We start from the raw sequence: 23,850 nt of genomic DNA, 5'->3' as shown, positions 1-23,850 counted from the left end.
CACCCTAAGTGTCGGTCCCAGCAGCAGTCTGCCCATCTCAACCTTTCAGTATTCGCCCCCTTTTACACACACACACACACACACACACACACACACACACACACACACACACACACACACACACACACACTAATCCTTGTTCCGTAGATCATGAATACGACATTTCGTAATGATGTGGAAGTGTCACTTTAACATAAGTTTTCTTTACACCAAAATAATTTTTTTACAGTTACTTCTTCATATCTAAAAATTCGTCTATTGAGTAGGAGTTGTCATTCAGAAATTCTTTTAATTTGCTTATAAATGTTGGTTGGCTGTATGTCAGACTTAATAATATTTGGCAAATGACCAAAGATTTTTGTGGCAGCATAATTCACCCCTTTCTGTGCCAAAGTGAGATTCAATCCAGAGTAGTGACGTTCATCCTTTCTTCTAGAATTGTAGCTATGCACTTCGCTGTTATTTTTTAATTGCGATGGGTTATTAATGACAAATTTCGTAAGTGAATATGTATTGCAAAGGTACTGTGAATATCTAGAGTTCCTTAAATGTCTGCAAGGTGATCTTGGGTAGGCTCCAGCTATTATTCTGATTACAAGTTTTTGTGCAATGAATACTTTCCATCTTAATGACGAATTGCTCTAAAATATGATGCCATATGAAAACAGTGGATGGAAATAGACATAGTAGGCTAATTTATCATATGTGTATCACCAAAATTTGCAATAACCCTAATGGCGTAAGTAGCCGAACGTAACCGTTTCAGCGGATCAGCGATGTGTTTCTTCTAACTCAATTTCTCGTCAATGCACACAACTAGAAATTTTGAATATTCTGCCTTAGCAACGGACTTCTGTTCATAGTCTATATTTATCAATGATGTTATACCATTTACTGTATAGAGTTGTGTAAATTGTGTTTTCTCAAAATTTAGTGAAAGTCCATTTGCAGACAGCCACTTAACTCTCTGAAAGACATTTACAATTTCCTCGACTGATTCTTGCTTGTTGGGTGCGATTACTATACTCTTATCAGCAAAAAGAGCTAGCTTTGCATCTTCATGAACACAGAGTACTTTGACACAAAAGCCAAAAGCTACATAGCTACAAGCTTTATAAATAACCAAGAATAAGTAAATTTATTGTTCTTTCATAATACCGGTGATCCAAAAGATACTATGGCCCCTATTGCTCTCCATCCTACAGATGATCGCGAAAATACTCCCGAAGGTCTCAATTGGCAAGGAAGAAGTCTTCATAGACTTCACGGCAGCTGCCGAAACCAAAAAATAATTTAATACTGAACCGCTGTTTAAAATTAGGGCAAGGTGAATTGAATTTTATGCACTGAAAGCAAGACCATTTTCAACATCCTACCTAGCTGCTAAAACGGATTTTCTGCGTTGGCTGCTTTGGAAACAAAATATAAATATCAGTTATAAACATAGAAAAAGAATAGTAAGTGTATTTCTAAGATTGAAACCTCCTTCGGCAAGCTTTGCTCTGCAAGCCAGAGCCAAAGGAATCACTAAAGTACAAAACTAATTTCTTAGACTTTCCGGGCGATTCGAAGTCATTTCGTGGAATCGGGCGCGGACGGCGTAGGGAACACCAGACACCGCCCAGACATAAATGTGTGTGACACGGTCAGGTTGTCGATCAGTCGGAGGAAGCACCTGATGGAGACGCCGAGTTACGTCAAAATGTTGTGTTGGGAAGACGCAGACCTCTTGGGAGTACGCCAGATTCCACGAGACGATGTTTTACAAAACTTTCTTTTAATTTAGTGTTGAAAAGTTGATAAGTTTACTGGGCAGTACTGATACAGTCCTATTACTAAACGCATTAATCAGTGTAAACTAAGCGCATAAATCAGTGTAAATTTTAATTTTTATTATATCAGTGTATATGGCTTTGTTTTTATCTCAGCAAACTCATCAATTTTTGAAGTCGTCGTCTCCGAACAAAATATACGAAAAATCATTCCCCGCGTCACTCATGGTACGTCTAACAACTTTAAACTTAACAGTATTTTCATACAATTTCGACGCTAATTCGGATTGCTAGATTAACTTATGTCGCGTTTTGAGCTCTGCAGTATGATTTTCAACAACTTCATGTGAAAACATTCGCTAATAGTACGTGCATGCATCGGTAGGAACAGGTATCGTCCATTCGTTTAATTGCAATTAGCACTACTCGTTTACAAAAATTGGATAGCAAAAAAGCAACAAATGTACTGTATTTTACAATGTTAGAAACCTGTTTCAACTCTGTCGCACTGTTAACTTACCATACTACTAACATAACATCTACTCACTTTGTAATGACTGTAATTCACGTTACGAAACTAAATTGAGAATGCAAACGAAGTGTTTATCTAGGCTACTGGATTATGTATTTAAATTCCGTATACATTAAAAATTATTATTTATATCTGAAGCAGGAAACATGGTAGTAATTCTTGGGATAATGTCAGTGCTATTAAATATGTTTTCAGCATCTTTTATTTGAATCATTTCACTCATTTTTCCATGAAAACGACGTTGTATACATTTCAGTTGTTAATACCAAATAAAATTTTCTGTGATTTTGAACAACGTCTGTTATTGGTAATTAACGAAATTACTATAGCGCGAGGCGTCCAGTACAATGTGAGATTTTGAGCCGCACTGTGCGACGTACCATCAGGTCGATAAACAAACATCAGATTTCAAAGTTGCGTACACCTGGATCACTTTTTGTCTTTCAAGTTACTGGAGAGAGTTGGTGTTACCTGGCGCTTCATCACTTAAGAAATTTACAGGAGGAATCAGCTGCAGCACAGCAACGAAAAGAAGTTCACGCCAACTTCTTTTATCTATAAAGTTACAGGGTCCAGCTTCAAGAACTTACTTCAGCTACCTGCTTCAAGATTAATGGTCGTAAAGACTTATTTAGACAATTATTATCACCTGCAAGGTAGTTACACAGCAAACTGCAGCTCTTTCTCGCTCGGGTCTTAACTGAGGATTATGTAAAGGCCTTCGATGAAGTAAACATACTATTATGGGAGGCGTTAAGAAGAGAAATTCAAATACTTCTACTACAGATATTTCAGAAGATCTATAATAGAGGAATCCAAATAATTGGGAATGTGAAAATAGAGGATATAAAACTTATGGGGTAGACAACGTTGCAGCCTTTCGGCATTGCTCTTTAACATACAAATTGACGAAACTGTAAGAAAGCGGAAAATTAAAAACTACACGCACAATTTTAATCCACCAATGATGATACTATTTGCAAATCAAATTTTAATCTGTGAGCTGTCTTAACCACACAAAATGTCAACATTAGCATAAAAAATAAAATTCATGGCATTCTGTGTGAAAACATAGCAAAGACAAAAATTATAGAGAACAATATTATAGATCAAGTACATACATTTAAATTTTCAGGGACCACTATAACTCACAGAGGGGACTCAAAAACGCAACACTAAGTTCAATACCTAATCAGTACCATTAGAAGATCTCTCCAAAATACAGTAAGAATAGAAACTTACCTTACATTTTACAAAGTTACGTCGGTACCAACATTGCTGTGTGGGAGCGAATCTCTGGTAGTGGATCAAAGAACTAAGATTTCAGGCCATTGAAATAAAATTCCTCAAGAACATTACAGGACTCCGAAGGTGATAAGATACAGACATTAGGATGGAATTTAAAATATTTGGTATAAATGAGAAAGTTGAAAAAGGGAATGATCGTATGACCTGGGTTGCTCGGCCGCCGCGTGCAGGTCTTTATTTGGCGCCACTTCGGCGACTTCGGGTCGATGAAGAGGAGATGATATGACCTGAAATGATGAGGACAATACGAACATCCGTAGTGGGTTGATCATGTATCAGTTCTTTTGAATAAAGAATTTAAAAAACACCCGGTACCCGAGTGAACATAATCTCCGACACTTTCTGGAATCCAACCGAAGAGAATAAGCGAAGATGGATATCAGCTTTTTGTAAAGAATATTCCTATGATCGAGCGGTCCTTACTTTTCGAATACACGTGTTATTTCACATCCATCTAACTATCCTCGGCTCATGAGCGAGCAGAGTCTGTCCCTACGCGACAGGGGCTCCGCAGAGTCGTACTGGAGAGCGGCCGCACATATTGGAGAGCATCTCTGATGGTTTAAGGACCACGTGAAGAATGGAAAGCAAGGTGACTAGAAACTGGTGGCTCTTCACAGAACTGCCGCGGCGACTGCAGCGGATGCAGGAGGGACAGAGAGAAAGAGAGAGAGGAAGATCAAGTTGAGGGCCGCTGTAAGTGGGTCAGTGACAAGAGGCCGGCCACAGCCTACTTGGCGCGCGCCGAGCCACACGTATCTATCTCTCTCTCTCTCTCTCGGCACCACGATTCCACATTCCAGGGCTTACGCACGTGGACCAGCCTTGCACTACGCACCAGCAGCTATTCATCTGCTGCTCTTACATTCGCTCTAGCACCAGCCCCGGATCTACGATATTTCCGAACCGGGGCAAAACCTTTATAGTGGCGGCCCCCACTTCCTCATCGAGCGTTTGAGATAGGACGTCAAAAATTTTAAAAGATAGATTTTCCAAAAATACGTTCATTTCGCAGCGCACATCTTTGCGAAGAGCTTGACATATAAAACATATGTGTCGAGGAAATGTAACATATGTTATTTGGTCTCAAGTGTGCCCTAATGGAAGCCATCTAACCTATAGTCAGGACAGTGGAAATTAATTTTTTTTGTGCAGCCTCTCCTGCTCCCATTCGGCCGGTTTGACATCTTACCCTCCCTCGCCTCCTTAAACTCAACTGTTGGTGGGATTAATTGTCGCTAAAACTTGTCAAAAATTATTCCCTGGTTAACTCCACAAATCCTGCCAGAATCACCGGTTCAATTATACCACGTTTATTCTCCGGTTACGCGTTATTACGTGCCCGTACAATGCGATTTCTGCGCTGTTCCGGAAATACAACATAACGCGGCTGCTAGCCGGGACTGTACAATTGGCCCTTAGTAGTGTAGCGATGTGGCAAAAATTTCCTGTCAAGATTTCATTTTCTTGGATACACCGAGAAGATAATATGTAATCTTTCTTAACTGTTATTCCTGTTAGTCGATTAATTCCACTCTGGTAGTCTGAATCTATGGATTTCGCTAATAATTATAATAGCTTATCATTCGCACACCCAATCAATCACAGAAACAGCGATTAGCATTCACCCTATCGGGTTTATTCGCCTCAGCTCGTGTAACTCCGTTCCCTTTTGTCTGTGGGGAAAGGTTTCTATTTCTAGATGCGACGGGGATTCCCGTGACAGACATAACGTGCACTATCCACGCATTCAAAAGTCAACCTATGATTCGTTCAGAAATCAACTTAGAATGTGTTCAAAAATTTCAAAAACCAAGCGGGATGCATTTCAAAATCACATGAACAATCGATAAGACCAACGTGCGCTGGATGCTAGGCGCTACGTGAAACAAGGTTTTTCCTTCAGGAATATGAATTTGGCGCCCCCTGAAATTGTCGCCAGGGCAGATACCTTTCTTATCTGCTTCTTCACTCGTTCTCATCAGTTTTTCCGTTTCGTAGTCGTTCACGCCAGAGTGCTTGATGAACTCCTTCGGACTAGCAAAGAGCGATTGCCCAGTTTCTCTGCGCAGAGGACAAGCGTGCTTCACGATTATCACTGGGTAAGTAAAATGGCTCAACAAGGAAACAAACTTTCTCCAGGGACGAACATGGATTCTGCAGACGGCTATCTTGTGAAATATAGTTGGTCCTCTAGATGCATCCAGCAATTAAATAGGCTCAGATCGACGCCGCAGTCATGACTTCTGGAAGGCATGCGATATAGTTTTTGGCTGTCGTCTGGTGAACAAAAGAAAAGCTTACCGAGTATCAGTCTAGCATTGTGACTGGTGTCACGTTAGCCTAGCAGACTGATCAACGATTTCGGATACAACCAACGGGCGTGTCATATGACTTATGATTCACGATCTTTTATATAAATTACAGCAAAATGGCTGGGACAGGGACTGACAGTTGGCAAACGTAAATAGACAATTTATAGCGCGTAAATAGATATTACTTTTCTACTAAACGACCGCTGATGAATTACTGGACGCAGCACCACCTAAAAATGTATGGGACTGTCCATCTGAAGCGACCTAAATTAAAACGGCCACAACAACTGGTTGTGGCAGAAGTAGGTGCCAAGTAGAGACTCATTCGGAGAACCCTAACGAAATTTAATTCATCCACAAAACATGTAGCACCTAAAATTCTCGCTCTGTTCACGAATATTCCTCCATAATCTCTTTACCACATGGGATTAATTGTACAGAGATACAAAATCCACAGAACAGCGACACATTAACGTAGTGGATATATTCGTTGAACACCAGTAGCAGTTGCTACAAGATAAGCTCTGTGCATGACAAATGTTTATTCTTGCAGTTACCAGAGCACACGTGCCAATAAGTCAGGCAACAGATTTCTTACTCCCATGGGCAACTCGCGAAAATCGAGTTCGTACGGAGGCTAACGCTTTTTAGGTCAGATGAAGCTCTCAAATTCTTTAGTGGTTAGAACGGTTTCGACTGACCTATCAGTAACAACAGCCCTTTAACAATCCTTTGCCGTCCATTCTACAATCGAACCAAATAACAGCACCAGTTCAACTCATTTTCGATCAATCCACTGATTACGAGTCTATCGTCGTGGCCTTTTATTACTGCCGTTGCTGCGACAGACTCTTGGAAAAAAATCTTAGTTGCCTTGTTCGATATTCTCAGCTTCCGTCTGTTTTTGAAAACACATAGCAGATGAACTAGTTTAGTGGATAATGTGGTCCATACCAACTTATTAGACTCACCGTTAATTTTAAGGAAAAACGGTGGAAAAACATGAGCACACCTCTCTTTGCGTCAGCTTAAATCCGGACTACCAACAGTCGACAATTTAAGTCTGACACGCTTCATTTATTTCGAGAGCTGAAAACGAGACTGCGGCAGAGATAAAAACTCAAGTGAGCGCCTAATCGATAATAAAGAATGCTTTACGAGGAAAAGATGCAAACGATACCTAAAACTACAATACTAAACGCAAGGAGTTATATCACAGCATGGGGAGGCGTGACACATTACGGTGGTAGTACAGACAGTATACAAAATTGTTAAGGTTTTCGTGGCCACTTGTTGACAAACTGCCTATTGGCTTCTGTCTCGGGTTCTTCGACCGACGTTCATCTAATGATTTTACTGACGTTTCGCCAGCACGAGTGGCTGGCATTGTCAAAGCGTCGGACGAAGAACCCGAGACAGACAGTATACTCTATCACCGATGGATTCACAATCAGTGGAAAATGGCCTTAGTGCACAAAACCGGTCGTGGTGATCGAAACTGAAAGTGCTACTAGTTGTATTTCATTTCAAGCAATTACTGCAGCTGCAAGAACTGCATCATGTGCATCATACTGTACAAGGAATTTCCATTATGCAACGAAGAGTCTGTTTAAGCCCATATGGCCAATAAATAGCTAACGTTTGCATTCATTGAAAAAACTCGAGTTAATAATGTGCTCACTGATGCTCTGCCAATAACATGGCGGCAGTATCTTCGTGGAGGAGTTAGGTATTTCATTGACGTACATGTCATGTCACGTGGTGAGACTTGGCGTCAGCAGTAAGACTCGCGCCTCAAAACAACATCGAATGTCTGACGTCCGCTTCCAAAAGAAGCCTGTACGGTGCATTTGTCTGAACAGCCTTGATGGTAAAGGAATCCTGACGCCCCACATTCAAACTGGCGCCGATTCGACTCAACAGAAGACAGTCGACGCCCATGAGCCATTGCGAAGGCGACGTTACTTCCGTTCGTCAGTTACCTATGGAGGCTGTGCGGCGATTCACACGCATGGAAACAGTCTGACATTCTACATCCACTCCAGACAAGTCAGCAACACTGCACCTTCGCCCAATATGAGACCAGTACATCCTCCTCAGTTCGCAATTGTGCAGTTCAATTATTATTCATTATTCACAAATTAAAATATTTTTCATACATAACTCTAGTATTTTTTAAACACGCGTTATCATAAATCTCCACTCACTACTCGTACATTCTCTGCATTATTGTACAGTCTTCTCACTGTCACTGACCAGATTCACGATGAATGCTGTGATATTTAACGGGTCTATTGCATGACATCCTAAGATTATCTTCATGTGGTTACGTGTTGGCCACATATAGTTCACTGCCTCTTTCCCTTCAAAAACTATTCCTTGAAACATATTGTGTTGGTACAAAGAAGCAACTGCAGTAGACTTTAAGACTCATTCCGCTATCAATTATTTTTCCCTCTAGGTGCTTCTTCAGAATTTTATAGCATTGGGCCACCTTCCTTTCCGACAAAGTTTATGTCAAAGGAGATACCATAATCGTTTTTGCTGTCTTATTTATGAGTGATGTTTTGACACTGGGTTGGATTATAAATGCAGCAGCTCTATCGGACTACTTCCACTTTGATATATTGAATGTCAGGACAGTCTAAATTTTTGTAAATACCACATGAGGTCCGCAATAGAGGAAAGAACCCTTCTGTATCCTATTACAACTTCTGTAGTAGCCACCTAACTCATTTTACTCACCACATCACAAAATGGCAGGTACTCCTCGTCATTTAGTATCGGCAGCCTAATGCTGCCCAGGCCAAACATCCGCACATGTGTACGGGCATGCTGCTGCTGCTCAACCTGTAGAGGGAAAAAGGAACAAAATGATAGTTATGTGCAGACAGAACTTTCACAGACGCACAAAATATTAACTTTATATTCCAGCTGTTTACCAACGCTTGACAGTGCGCATCTCGAGTTGTATCCTATCAAAGACAAGAATCTGTTTATTCCTTGAGTGAGGGATTAGTGAAAGACTTTCCCTGTGAGTCCATAGTGCGCCTGGCGAAGAATCGGATGTGAAGAGAACTTTTACTAATGTCAACGTCAATGATATTTGCATTCTGGACTAGGATGCTAACTATGGTAGGTGTGCTGGAGTATCAGTTAACCTGTTCGCTGTCTCGGATACAAAAATTTCTATTACGGGCAGACGGCACACCACTGTGAGCGAACTACCAAATTTTACAAAACGATTTCGTCTTCAAATTATTGACAACTCTTTTGTCTCGATTTGCGAATCGATCTGATTAGGAATTTTCGTTTATTAAAATTTAAGTAGTAGTACTAAAATACCAAGCTAGGAATATCCACGGAGTGTGGTTAGGAAACAGGTTTAAGTTTATGAATAATTTTGGAGAACTGCATTGTCGTTGTCTTCAGTCCAGAGACTGGTTTGATACAGCTTTCCATGCTACCCTATCCTGTGCAAGCTGCTTCATCTCCCAGTACCTACTGCAACCTACAGCCTTCTGAATCTGCTTAGTGTATTCATCTCTGTCTCCCTCTACGATTTTTACCCTCCACGCTGCCCTCCAATACTAAATTGGTAATCCCTTGATGCCTCAGAACATGTCCTACCAACCGATCCCTTCTTCTGGTCAAGTTGTGCCACAAATTCCTCTACTCTCCAATTCTATTTAATACCTCATTAGTTATGTGATCTACCCAGCTAATCCTCAGCATTCTTCTGTAGCACCACATTTCGAAAGCTTCTATTCTCTTCTAGTCCAAACTATTTATCGTCCATGTTTCACTTCCATACATGGCTACACTCCATACAAGTACTTTCAGAAACGACTTCCTGACACTTAAATCTATACTCGATGTTAACAAATTTATCTTCTTCAGAAACGCTTTCCTTGCATAAAATACAAAAAAACGCGAAATTGCTCACTGGATAAAATACAAGAGAAAGCCGCGAAATTGCTGAACACTTAGAAATGGTGTTATAGAAAGCGAAATTCGTACACAAATTATCACGTGCAGTAAGGTGAAGACATGAGACGGGTTAAGCTTCCTCAAAAACTTTCTGTTGCATCTCGACTGAGATACAACTAGACCTGGACATGAAACTCCACGGCAGATTAAAACTATATTTTGGACCAAGAATCGAACTCGGGACCTCCCCTTTCGCGAGCAAGTACTCTACGAAAGGCAAACGTCCCGAATTCAAGTCTCGGTCTGGCACACAGTTTTAATCTGCCAGGCAGTTTCGTATCGGCGCCCAGTCCGCTGCAGAGTGAAAATGCAGTCTGTAAACCTGAACATGTCTGCATCGGTGTATGTGAACGCCACTGAAATATCTTGAGAAGCGGACAGCAATGGTGGAATAGATAGTCTATCTGGAGAGAAGGTTTGCTTACTACACTGTAACCTCTTATGGACAATTTAAACGCAGGCTGTATTTAAGTCCAACGCAAATGACTACCCAATAACGATGATATATCCGTGAGGACTTTTTTGTTGAACTTCGCTGTTGATATACTACTGCTCTGTTCCTTCTTTAGAAACATTTCTTATCACTTCGTCAACGTCCCTAGAGTATCTCCAGCCAGCCGCTGTGACCGAGCGGTTCCAGGCGCTTCAGTCTGGAACCGCGCTGCTGCTACGGTCGCAGGTTCGAATCCTGCCTCGGGCATGGATGTGTGTGATGTCCTTAGGTTTAAGTAGTTCTAAGTTCTAGGGGACTTATGACCTTAGATGTGAAGTCCCATAGTGCTTAGAGCCATTTGGAATATCTCCCTTCCTCCATGCCGATCCCCCCCCTCAACAAACACACACACACACACACACACACACACACACACACACACACACACACACACATTAATCACCAGCCACCTAACGTCTGTAAAATATTGTTGCAAGAACAGATACCAAAGAAATACCTTCCAGCCGAAAGAAGACTTGTCGAATGGTATGGATAGCACCCACACTTTGCGCCAAAAATATATTAAAGATACACAAAGCTAAGGTGAGCAGTAGAAAGAACAACAATTTACTTGACCTAAAAACTGAGTGCTAAACAGTGGCAGGAATGGCAGAAGAAGGTATCTAGGCGGTATGATTAGACGTGAAGGCCAGAACAGATGGCCGACGTGCATTGATGCAAACGGAAATTATCACAGTTCTAATGGTGTGGAACCGTCAGGAATCTGGAGGAACAAAACCGCGTGTGAATAGGGCGCTGTCGAAGAATGCTGAAACCGGGTTTGAGAGGTAATATAAAAAATGAAGTTTTGTTGACAACAGGTAAGTAAAGCAGACTCACGAGAGGAGGTAGGTTAACAGGATATTTGGTACTGCAACGTGGGTTATTTAACTTTGTGCTAGAAGCAGCAGCAGAGGGGAGAAACAACAGGGGAATGCAAGAAACAAATTCGAAACAATAGAAAAACGCCAGGGATAAAACATTTTTTTCAGGCTAAGGACCATGCCGATTTTGTAAGCCGATATAGAACAACGGAATATTTACAAGTTGAAATTATGAACCGGAGAAATATCAGTCTGTAATACACTAACTTAGAAAACATTCAATTTCGATAAAATCTATACTTACAGTCCCCAAAACAAAGTACAGATTAACATTATTACGATCAACACGCTGTATGATATATTATGTCTGTGCTGTTTTATGTCCAAGTTCTGCTTCCACATACGGCTACACTCCAACACAAAATTTCAGAAAATACTTCGAAACACAGTTATATTCACTGTTTATGCGTTTCTGTACCACGAAGAAGATGGCGCTCCTGACCTACATTTTGTATCTTCCTTACTTCTGCTGCCGCCAGTTATCACTCTGTCCAAACAGCAAAACGAGCTTTAGCGTCTCATTTCCAGGCTTATTCTTCCTGCATTACTGCAGCGATAATGGGCACCAACAGTGCAGTTCTCAGCAGTATGGAACGAAGTAAAAGTGCCTCCGAACGGAAGCATTTAAAACGTTTCAGCCATAAAACTTGCATTGGTTATTGCCAGTAACGTAACAGCTTAGTCACTGGACGAGACGATGGAGCAATGAAGCTAGAAGAGCTCGTTTCCTGACTGTAGGGCACATTCATTTGCGCCCGTACTCCGGAAGCGCTGGCACGCTGAGTGTTAACAACTCGTGCCGAACACCCTTCGGCTAAGAGACGTCTACTGTCGCTCCGGTGACTGGATCCAAAGACGCCAATGATAAATCCATTTCAGTAAAACGATTCATGTCATCCCTAAGTGGGTAGCAATAACACGTAACTAGTTTTTAATATTGAATCACCTGTTTAGCTGTCTGTTCCTTGTGTTCGGAGGAGATAAATGCATTCCGTTATGTGTAGGAGTCCCTGACCTTACACATACAAACTTTTACAAGCACTTCCAATTATTGGTTACAGCGAGGTATTTCTCAGAAAAGCTCACGGCACCTGAACTTGTTATGGATGCCTGTGTTCGTTATATGTGTGATGTTCGACTCTTTGATCACACTTCATCATACGCACAGCTATCCTGGCTGTATGGAGACAAGCGCAGAGATGTCAATGCTCTGTGTCTTCTATTGTCTTAAAAACGCACACTGTCCATCATATTTGTCAGCGACCTTAACACACTTGTACGAACAACATGGCAGAAACACCTGTTCCCATCAGAGCAGAATCCTTTCTGTCGCTCATCATAGTTCACCCACTTCTTGGAAGTTCTCAGCAGCAGGATCTTCAGATGACAGTTAATGACATATCTACTGAGGCAATAATAATCACTAACTTTGTCCCTGTACGCACTCGTTACTCCTGTTCACATTCTTTTTCAATCAAATCCTCATTTCCCAGTAGTCTTAGCTGATACATTCTCCTCAAGTTTCCTTTCCTCAGAACTCGTTATACCATGTAACATCTATTTTTTTAGACGTACAATTAAATTCTCATATCTGACCACCACCACAAATTTATTAGTTCACAATTAGTATTGTTTATTCACGTTGTGTCTATAGGCACACTAACCATTTTAATGCTATTCTTCATACTGAAACTTATTTCTTAGGTAACTCGGGCGTAAAATAGGTGTGACACCCGGGTTCGATGTAAGAGGGCATGTCGACCCTAAAAATAACCTAAAAAAGAAAATGAAAAGAGGGGGCAACCATGTTAACTACAACCTTTTTTGTCCGTTTAGTAGAGTTTCATCTCCATTGTTTTAGCTTCTTTACATGGAGTTTCGTACTTTTCCAGTAACATGTTTTCGCCAAGTTTATTACTAGATATTTTGTGATTCAACTAATTCTTTCTGTAACTCTTACGACATCCTGTTCTGGAAATACGGTATCATTTTTTGACACTACTGTAGTTCCTCGACAAATTTGTTCCTTGGAACCTTTTTTTCTCGACCTGTTTAAAATTCTGTTCTTTAATAGAATCAGCATTTTCACTAAACTCAAGAAACTTGATAATGTTTTGCAGTTGGGAGATGGGGGTTGAGCCTTTGGCGCTGTACGGGATTCTTCGGTATCAGGTAATCGATGAGATGGGAAAATTGATAAGCTAGCCTATTCCATTACAACTGAAAAAACCATTGCTCCTAGTATGGGTACATCTCTTACTTGCAGGCGAAATTATTTGTGGCCAGTGGAGAGGATAAGCAACGTACCTAGCTACTGCTCGCGCAATCTAGAGTGTCCACAGGAAGGTGATGAAGGAGGGAATATTTTAAGATCCCACGGCACCACGTGTCGAAATGAACGCATAGTCAAAGCATGTTGGTTCGGAACTTGGTACAGGACAGGAAGAATGATTAAAGGAAACTATGCACATGCAGGGTAGAGAAGGAGGCGGCGACCGCGATTTGTGCTGCTGCGCGACTTCGAAAAGCGGGGAAGTTAACGGCAGATTAAGACAAGTACAGAGAAAATAAGAGAGCATTCAGTCGATACCTGTCGTAAAACCAAGAAAGAAAAGTTTGCTCAGCGCGATGCAAGTAACTGTTCCATCTACGTGGGGCTCTGCGGGACATACACTGCGCAATACGTTAAGAATTGCTGATAAGTTTCTGAAATAGTATATTTCAATACGAGTCACGAAACATTGCTTTCGACGTAAAGGAGATGGGCAAAAATATGGAAACACCAAAAACACAGCATATTAATCTATCCAATCCGCTGCAGCAAAACCGTTGGCATGAAAAACAGCATCTCATCTCGGAACGATTAAATACAGGCCCAATATTTTATTCAAGAGAATCTTACAGCAATCTCCCTAGAAAAATAGTGGCAAGGTAATGGTCTAGCGATCACATTAGTCATCATGGTACACAGCATCACAACTGGGAAACAGACTTTGTACCATGGGATGAATCTGATCAGCCAAAATTGTCACATAATCCTTGGCGGTAAGGCTACCTTGAGAGCAGCCATGGGGCCCATGGAATAAAGCGATATGGCTGACCCAAACACCACTGAGGCCCCGCTATGTTTCACTCTTGGGATATAAACGCGACCATAAGTTGGAAACGGTGTGAAACAAGACTCATCCGACCAAAGGACTTTCTTCCATTGCTCTATACTCTAGGTTTTATGGTTCGGTAACAAGTTTTCCTCCTACGAACACCTCCATCACTGATGAGTGGTTGTGAAATTCTAACTTGCCCTGCAGTTCACTGAATGTGATACAAATAGTTGATGCGGTGTCTCTTGATACATCAAACACTTCGGCTACCTTGCTTACGGAAGCAACCATCGTAATAGCACCAAAAGCTTGCCTACGTTATGTCACTTGGCTCGGTCCGCCTTTATGCGCCAATCTAAAACGCTCGCGTTTTAAAATGTAGATGTTACAGTAATTCAGTTTTACTTGAAGCATTCGGACAATGTTTCTTCCCGCGCACCACCCACAATGAAATAACAGTATGGCGCCTTGCCGTGTGTAGGTCTACTCACCATGCTTCTGTTGGTTAAGATGCACGCAGGGCGCCTTTCATGAAAACATAGTGGAGTAATTACACCTTCGTGGAGCTTTCCGATGTATTTGTGTTCGATGGTAGGTCAAGAAACTATGCATTTGGTCGATAGTGTACAGCAAGATTACTAAATGGCTTCCGGACAAAACAGCGTCACAAAATGAAATGATCGTACGGCATTGTTGGCCGGGAGACCCCATGCGGCGTGTTCGGCCACCAAAATTTCAAGTCCTTTTTAGCTGACGCCACTGCGGTGAATTGCGAGTCAATGATGATTGTCTACCCAACACGAGGCAGAGAAAATCCCTGACCCCGCCGGGAATCGAAACCGGGACCCCGTGCGCGGGAAGCGAGAACGCTACCGCAAGACCACGAGCTGCGGACCACAGCGTCACAGTGTGTCGTTAGTCAAACTATGGGAAAGGATCATCTGATATTTAACGGACGTTTTCGCATCTATTCTTTAAGGTCCGCGCCTAAACCAGCAAATAAGCTTACATCAGACCACCTCCAACGAATTTCACTGCCGCATCGAAATAACCAAAGCAATAACATGCGCCATAAATCCCTTCGCGTCAACGCTCACTTTCGAGCCTCAGATCATTTGTCATTCAGCAACACCACCTCCATAGATCAATGGCAGCAATGTTTGCAACCCTCAGTGACGCAGAACGTTCGTTTGCGGTCAGTGAGTTGTGAGAGAAGCGCGACGGTGGAAAGTGTGTTTTCACTTCACAACAAAATGTTCTGACCCCTCTGCTTCAGAGGCAACGAAAAATTTTGTGACAACTACCTCAGGCGGCTGCATAGAGCACAACAATGGTCAGTCCTCGCTGTCAAGAATGTTAACTATCGTATTTCTGACGGATTATCTAAATTGTGCTGTTTCCAATGCCGTGTCTGATTCGAATAGTTATGGAATGGTAGTGTAGCGGTGTGCCCGAAGCCATCAGGCAGCGGATAAATGGTATGCTTTGGGTAAGACCCTACACATTTTTTCCTATGGTCGTACGTCAAACAATTGAGTGAGTTTAATTCTTTGCACTGAATGTTGTTGAAACAACTTCGTGGTGCGTCTCCTCCATCCCCCACCCCTCCCGATCTGATTTGTTGTAAACAATGATTACTCTGGGCTAAGACTAATCATTTCGAATATGACGGCACTTTTTACTGTGGTATGTTCTGCAAAAAAACTCAAGTTTGCACCAAATATTGCTGCCTGAGCATAAAAAAGGCGAATGTGCTCACACACACACACACACACACACACACACACACACACACACACACACACACACATTCCTCTCCCACTTGCACTGTCAAATCTCTTACAACGTCACTGGCTCTGTGCGCCACTCTTTCAGCACAAGAAAGCGCGAATACGTTCACATGTCCAAATTTTTGGTGTTGAAAGCGTAATGAGGAATAAAGGAGCTGGTTCCCCACTTTTCCCCCAGAGTCTTCGTTTGTTTTACATTTTTATGGGCATTTTGTACGTCGATCGCAATTCAGATTTGTATCTGCAAAGTGTAAAAATAATGTTACAAATACTTCACTGAAAAAGCAGTCTTCCCGGCCTTACGTAATTTTTGGTAGTCATTTTAAGTTCTTTTCAGGCATGTTAAGACCCTTTTCAGCTCATTTTCTGTCACTGTAGTATCACTTTGAGCATATTTTTGTATTGGCATGAAGTGTCCATTATACATAAAGCGCGTCACAGTCCTAGTGGTGAAAAAAATGCCGACTGAAAACTGTTTGGTGACCTCAGAACCCCTGGGACGGCCCTAGAACGCTTGCCAGTCAGAACTTCATTTACGCCTCAGACAGGACATTAAGTGCATACTTCATATGCGTAAGTACGGTAACAACCTCTGGATCTCCGCAATGGATAATGATATCGGAAAAAAAGTTAAGATTTTCCGAGAACCTGTTCAGAATATATTTTAAAAATTCCTACAATCTCCCATGAATAGAAATTATACAAGTTGCCATCTCCAAAACTGGTACTTTTCTTACCCAAAAAAAATCGTGATTTTTTCGGGGCTTTCTCATTAACAGCCCAGGAACAATTGCTCCTTTAAACAGCTAAGTCGCGTAATGTCCACCCTAGACTACACTTACTGCAAAAAAACCGACCATTTTGCCTGGGCTGAAGGAAGTGCGTAATGTTCAAATTTTGACCCTGCACGGTAGGATAGCTACAGTATGCCCGTTCTCCCGATAGGTATACAAATCGTCCCTAGGCCAAGGGCTACCCCAAACACGAACAGTTTACCACTTATCTCTGAGCAATAAAACCAGAGATCTGAACCCCTGCAAAATCGCATATTCGTGCACGGCGTTTTGGAACAAATCTGTACCATGCACTACGTGCACACATCGCTAAGGTTTCTAAAATAAAGAAAATTTATTTCAAACTCTTCAACACCATTTCATTCCCGCGTATATTCTGGTTCCCCTCTAAAAACGGAAAAAATATTTAAAATTAATTTTACTCCTCCACTGAACCATACTGCTTTATACGTAATACCAATTCATAGGAACGAAGGAAGCTAAAAGGCACCACGGGTGTAAAGATTTGTAATTACTGATGTTTCACAGGAAACTTTCATTTTGACATTTTAAAACACGCGTTTTTAAGACACTGAGCACACTCCCAAATACTACTAAAAATTGACACCAAACATTTGATGTGTTCCACAATCTTAAATTTGAGTAATATGGAAGTGTAATATCGCATGGCCCTCAGTTTCATGTGTGTTTACAGGTTGTGAGAAACAGTTCTAAAAGCTTGTAAAGATGTTGCAGGGTAGTTTGTGCTGAGAGAGTATTGTTAAGAAAAATATTCTGGACATTGCGCAGCTTCCGAGTTAATTAGCACTGAAGTTGGCCAATCAAGGCGTTGCGCGGAAATTCAAGCGGCCCGCCTGATACAGTTAACTGTCCATGGTTATAGAGTCGAGCCTTTGGGTGAGGTTCGATCTTTCCAACCGTCCCACGCCCAATTTTTGTATCGCTCTTGTTCGGTTTTGGGAAACCAAACGAAGGGCATGTTCACACCATTGAGTATTTCAGTGTGCTCCTAATCTAGCTTTCACCTGTCAGTGATTCGGTCCCCTTTTCCCGCTAGTGTAAATGGGGTAAACTACCTGTCATTCAATTTAAATACTTTTGCAAGCCACACGGAATTATCTATGATATATTTCGCTGTAAATTGTTACAAAGAACAAGACAAGGTCCATCGTATTTGCCTGTAGTGTAAAGAAACTAGCTGTCAGTACATTCAATGTAACTTTAAAATCAGAGTACAAATGTTTCATTGAGCACAACAAATGTAATTTATTAACACGAGATCAGTAGCCTAACTGATTTCTACATATGCAGTAGTGTGTGCAAATTAATTTGGACAAGGCGATTAAACTAAGTGTGCTTATGTATTACTATTATGTATATACAGTTAGTAGCTTACTTCATAACTGATGTGTCCTTTTGCTCTAATCTGGTCGAATGCCACAATGTATTCAGACGCTCATAAATGCAAATATTTCTTAGTTTACTTACTTTTGGAACATTTTTACACATTTACCACATATCTGACATGTATTCTTCTGTTGATCAGTCTATCTTTCCAAGACACCTTTGCGCATCTCGATGGGATTTAAATCTGGTGAATTACCAGGCTACTGAAACAATGTTTTCTTCCATGAATGTCTTGACTGCTTTAAAAGTGTGGCGTGGTGCCAGATCACATTGGAATGTTCTTTTACCATCTGCAGAAGTCTGTAAGAATAGCACAATCCAGCGCCTACGGATTTCCATGTATTTGCTTGAATTCAAAATGGCATCAATTGCTCTGTAACTTTTAAGAATAAAATGTAACTTATCACTGGGAACAATGTCCAATCACTGGAGGACCAAGGTTTTTAAATGTTTTGCCCATGACAATCTTTGTTCTTTACGGAGGTATTAACAACCGCTTCGTTAGCAATCATTAAGCCTACGCCGTATCGTTGAAGAGTCAGTTTCAATCTCAGTAGGCCAATAAATCGCTGAAGGTCCTTACTTGTCATGTGAGGAAGAAGTCTAATGTTGCTAAGTAGAGTTTTGTCAGTACTGGGAGTTGTTTTTCGTTTTCGTCCACATCTGCCTTTTCTCTTTGGATACGAAATGAAATGAGTATGACATTGTTGGCCAGGAGGCTCCATCCGGAGAAGTTCGGCCGCCGAGTGCAAGTCTTATTGCAGTCGATGCCACATTGGGCGACTTGCGTGGGTGATGAGGATGAAATGATAAGGACAACACAATACCCAGTCAATGAGCGGAGAAAATCGCCAACCCGGCCGGGAATCGAACCCGGGCCCGCTGCACGGGAGGCAAGCACAATGAGGCAGTATCACTGTATTCCATAAGAAGTCTTGAAACTAGATTTTTCCCTCCAACAACATCAGAGGCAATGTCTGACATTCATAGGTGTGTGTTCATGAATAGCAACTGTTTGTACCCACTTCTTAGATGAAATGTCCATTTTTAAACAAAGTTTCCGTAGCGAGTACACAAACACATGCTGCTGCTACACATGAAAGCACTCAATTGAACAGGAGCGGACCTACAATTTTTGTCCATAGTCAAGGCAACAATTGCTCGCCAGAGACCAACAATTGAGTGGATAAAACTAATTACGGCGAACCAACTTCAGTTACTTGTAAAATACGAGCTTTTCCCAATTAATTTTCATACTACTGTACTTCGTTTAGCACTTCCAGCTTTGGGGTACTCTGTGAAAATTATTCTCCTATGCCCATTTATAAAGCGCCAGTATTGGCGAGATACAAATATGTAGATTTTTTAACTAATTTGTGTAGCTCGAAGCCACTGGTTTTCATTGTATGCATTTAAACGAGGAAAAACTCCATGATAGGTCAAATGGGAGAACACAAAGTCTGGTGCCTTTTTGTAACTTGACTAAGTGCTACTAAAATGCACACTTTAACATAATGTTAAATATTACATAACAATAACCAACTTATGAACATCGGTAAAGTTGCTTTTTTCTCTGCAGAAGCCTGAAGTCAAATTCTGTAAATTATTTTTGAAATGAGAGTAAACATCCATTGCAAACAGTACAGCAGTACTAAACCTAGGCGAGGTGCCTATTCGGAGTAGCTGAATTTAAAAGGCATTCGTCTTTAAGGATGCTGTCAACTTAAACCGGCAGTGCGTTCAATATGTCAATAAATCGACCCACCTCTGCTTTCACATATAAACGCACTAGACCCTTGAGTTCCGGCCGAAGTTCGCAGTGACCAGAAAACGGTTCTCTGATCTTTGCCATTGATTTCTTTCTCTTCCGGAAATCACACCAGCCACATCGTCCATAGTCGTCTTAGAGTGCGTATCCGTACGCATCTGCACTCTGACTTTTAGAAGACTGAGTGTCTATAGCGGATGTCACGAAAATACGCACCTCAAGGTCATTTCATCGTCCTATACAATTGCGTTACTGAATTTCAAATGTTAGTAAAAATTAGGAAAAAATATTATACATCTCTATTTTTAATCTAGAAAGTGACAACGTACTTTTCAAAAGAAAATGTACGCCAGCTGCCAAGCAAATTATCAAAGTTCATACATGCATTAGATAAGTATTTTATAGTGAAAACAAAAGTATTCCGAGATTAAATATAAAATACCGTGAGAGGTGTGAAATTGTACCGTCTGCGTAACGAAAAATGTCGTTGCTGAATTTGTGTTCTCTAGGACCTTTTAGAAACTTCCAGCAAGAAAGTTGCTACGAAAACTAATTTTGGTAGCATCTGAGACCTCATTGTATCGTGTTACGCATTTCATTTACGAGAGACTGTGCGCGACAGCGTGTGTGTACTTGTATGCCGCCACCAGGGTTTTAGTTCTGACGACACGCCTTAATACGACCGAGAAATTCCCTACCTTCCGGAAAGGTTTTATTTGCAGCTCTTACTGACTGTCACTGCATCCATAACCCAAATCGCCGATATACGTTACACAAAAGTTACCGTAGGTACATTCAGGCCAATATTTCCGTTCCAGCAAAATATATTTTTGCCTGTGGTTTTGTGAAACCACAGTTTTATCTAAGTACGCTACAAGACTTGTCCTCTGCATGCCCTAAGTTCATTTTACACAAAACTTCGTTCTAGTTGCTGCAATAATGTTTCCAATTTTTGTTAATTACACTTTCTAAATCAAAAGCCAAGTGAACGAAGAATACAAAGAACGGAGGTCTCTATTCCAGATTTTTTTTTTAGTACGCAATGCAGTCGTTTCGCAAATAAAAGGTTATTTTATGAACTTGCGGAAGATTTATATTATTCCTGGCTCTTCGCTGTTTACCAGATGAGTAGAAAATCTTCAGTACGCTCGATACGACAGTTTAACATTGTTGGTGAATGTCTTTTCACCATTTACACACACCGACCGGAGTAGCTCTTGCATTTCGCTCACCTCCAAACTCACATCAACGCACCGTTCCACGGAAGAGTCAAACCACACGTGAACAACGATGTCGCCCGGAAACAACGAACATTCAGCTGGCACTAGCCTACTGCTCTTTAACAGTGCACATGCAGCAACAAAGCTATGTGGTGGGCGAATCAAAGCTCTTAGCGCCCAAGGTTGCTACATAGAGCTTAGCGCCGGCGAATTGCATGGAGCTCGTGCGACCTTGAGGTGTCTAATTTCGTGACGGCAGCTGTAATAAATTTAGCGTCCAGCAAGCACACTGAAAACCAACAATTCCGTTTTCTTCCTGCAGAGACGATAGCAACACTGACTGTAGGCGTTTATACTTTGGTACGTGAAACGATATTTTTCATTTCAACATGGCTCAGCGCCGCCTGTTTTCTCTTGATCGGGATATAAAGGGCAATCTAAAAGGACGTCGATAAGAATTACAGTTAATATAAAAGAAAACTCAAAACTTCGATTGCTGCACAAGTGCAGTGAATCTGAAGGCGACAAATTTTATCAACATGTCCTAAACCGTTGGATCGATCGTACCGAATACGACGCCGTGTTGTTCTGTAAGCCTCCTGAATCTCCGAATCGGACACTATTTCTTTTTCTGGTGATATGTGCGCCACCTTTGACGAAAAGAATTCCAGAATTCAAAATCAATTACTTCTAATGCGCTCGGCGACTCAACGTGTGCCTCGGAATGTGCGGAGTGAAATGAAATAAGGATGATTAGGATTTGAGGTCCCGTCGACATCGATGTCCTTAGGGACTGAGCACAAGCTCTGATTGTTAGGACGAGGACGGGAATCAGTTGCGTCTTTCGATGGAACCACCACAGCATTTGCCTGGAGTGATTTAGAGAAATTACGGAAAACCTAAACCTGGATGGCCGGAAGCGGATTTGAATCATCGTCCTCCCGAATGTGAGTCCAGTGTGCTAACCACTGCGCCAACACGCTTGGTGCGTGAAATTTATTATCGCTCATATGTCGTATCACCTATCACAGCCGTGGTTCATGAGGACACATCTGGACCGATCCACGATTTCTACCATCATAAGACTCCGCTTCAATCATGCCTCTTTCCCCATAACAGCTACATCGGATCAACGTTTACAGTTCACCAACATGCGAGTGTGATCCTGAGTCGGAAGCTGATGTCAACCACATCTTATTTATGTGCCCCAAATTTGACCGTGAACGGTTGGTCTTTCTGAAGACATTGCTGAGTATGGGCTACCATCTTCCTCAATCAGCTTCTCTTTTGTGTACTAAAGACGTTCTTCTATATAAAGTGATAGTTAACTTCATCAAGAGTACTGGTTACAATATATAGGTTTTAATGGTGTACGTAAATTCTTGCTGATGAAGATATTTCAGAATTGGTGTGAATTGTAAGCCAAGACAATTATTTTCCAATTCAATTCAATTTTTAAAACACTATGTACAAAACTGTAACAGTTAAGCTTTTTACTCTTGTAAATATGCATTTCTGTATTTGTTTATTCAATTATGTGTACATTGTCACTATGTGTTGCCGATGGCTAAATTGAGTACACACTCAAAGGCCAAATAAAAAAATAAAAAATAAAAGTAGCACCTATAAGGTACTTGTAGAAAACTAAACGTTTACAGTACCTCTAGTTCTTATCTAAGGATCTTTATGCATTTATGGTTACGTTTGTAATAGCTATATTCACTTTAAATTACCTGTACATTACAGTCTAGGTGTTATTTATTACAAAACTAGCTTAGTCACAGTCACTTGCGCGAATGATTTTTCTCAGACTATTCGCGAACTGAATAAATTGGCTGAGTGGCCTGGAAGAGATACCGAAGCCCGCCGCTGTGTTTTTCGACTTTTCAGGTTGTTTCGTCTCCCCTGCGCTCCGCTGTGAAGCTGACGGATATTCCAGTGTACGCACAATGACGTAACACTACGTACTTAAATAACAATCCCGCTGTGACAAAAGGAGAGGACCTGGGATTGTGATGCCAGGAAGTGCGGCTGTGACACCCACTGCGTATACGCACGATACACGCCCTCTGCAGTGCCGGAATACTCAACTGCAGCGCGAGAAATGAAGTTCTCTCCGACATCGAGCAAATCTCTCTCCCCATATTGTGTCAGCCGACTGATGCGAGTACATGCAACAACAGTGATACTACACGTTCGATATCTTTGTTCCCAAAGAAAGAGTACAAGTTTCGGAGGAAGTTGTTATGGAATATCTTTCACTACTACTAAATGAGAAAAAGTATGCATTATCTACGTAGTATACAGGAAACGAGTGCGGTAACCGGTCGTAAAAGTTAAATGTGCAGCGTATAATAAACAACACTTAGCAACATGTTTCCACTACTTTGGAAAAGTGAATTAGAGTACCGATTTTATTCTCGAGTTGGATCATGAAAATTTAGATTAATTCCGACATTTTGCCTGCTATTCAAAA

General features: G+C 41.3%; 1 long non-coding RNA gene across 2 annotated transcripts in view; it reads right to left on the bottom strand.

Annotated features, from left to right (window-relative positions):
* The window catches only part of LOC126236037 (uncharacterized), a 38,806-nt gene that overhangs the window by 8,003 nt on the left and 6,953 nt on the right, over positions 1–23,850 (bottom strand). For both annotated transcript variants that reach the window (XR_007544866.1, XR_007544865.1), the window contains exon 2: positions 8,673–8,777. This is a non-coding gene — a long non-coding RNA (uncharacterized LOC126236037). The remainder of the gene's footprint in view (positions 1–8,672; positions 8,778–23,850) is intronic.

The sequence above is a fragment of the Schistocerca nitens genome, chromosome 2 (assembly GCF_023898315.1).
Source record: "Schistocerca nitens isolate TAMUIC-IGC-003100 chromosome 2, iqSchNite1.1, whole genome shotgun sequence".
In the NCBI taxonomy this organism is placed as follows: domain Eukaryota; kingdom Metazoa; phylum Arthropoda; class Insecta; order Orthoptera; family Acrididae; genus Schistocerca; species Schistocerca nitens.
This window is presented reverse-complemented; position numbering and strand designations above follow the sequence as displayed.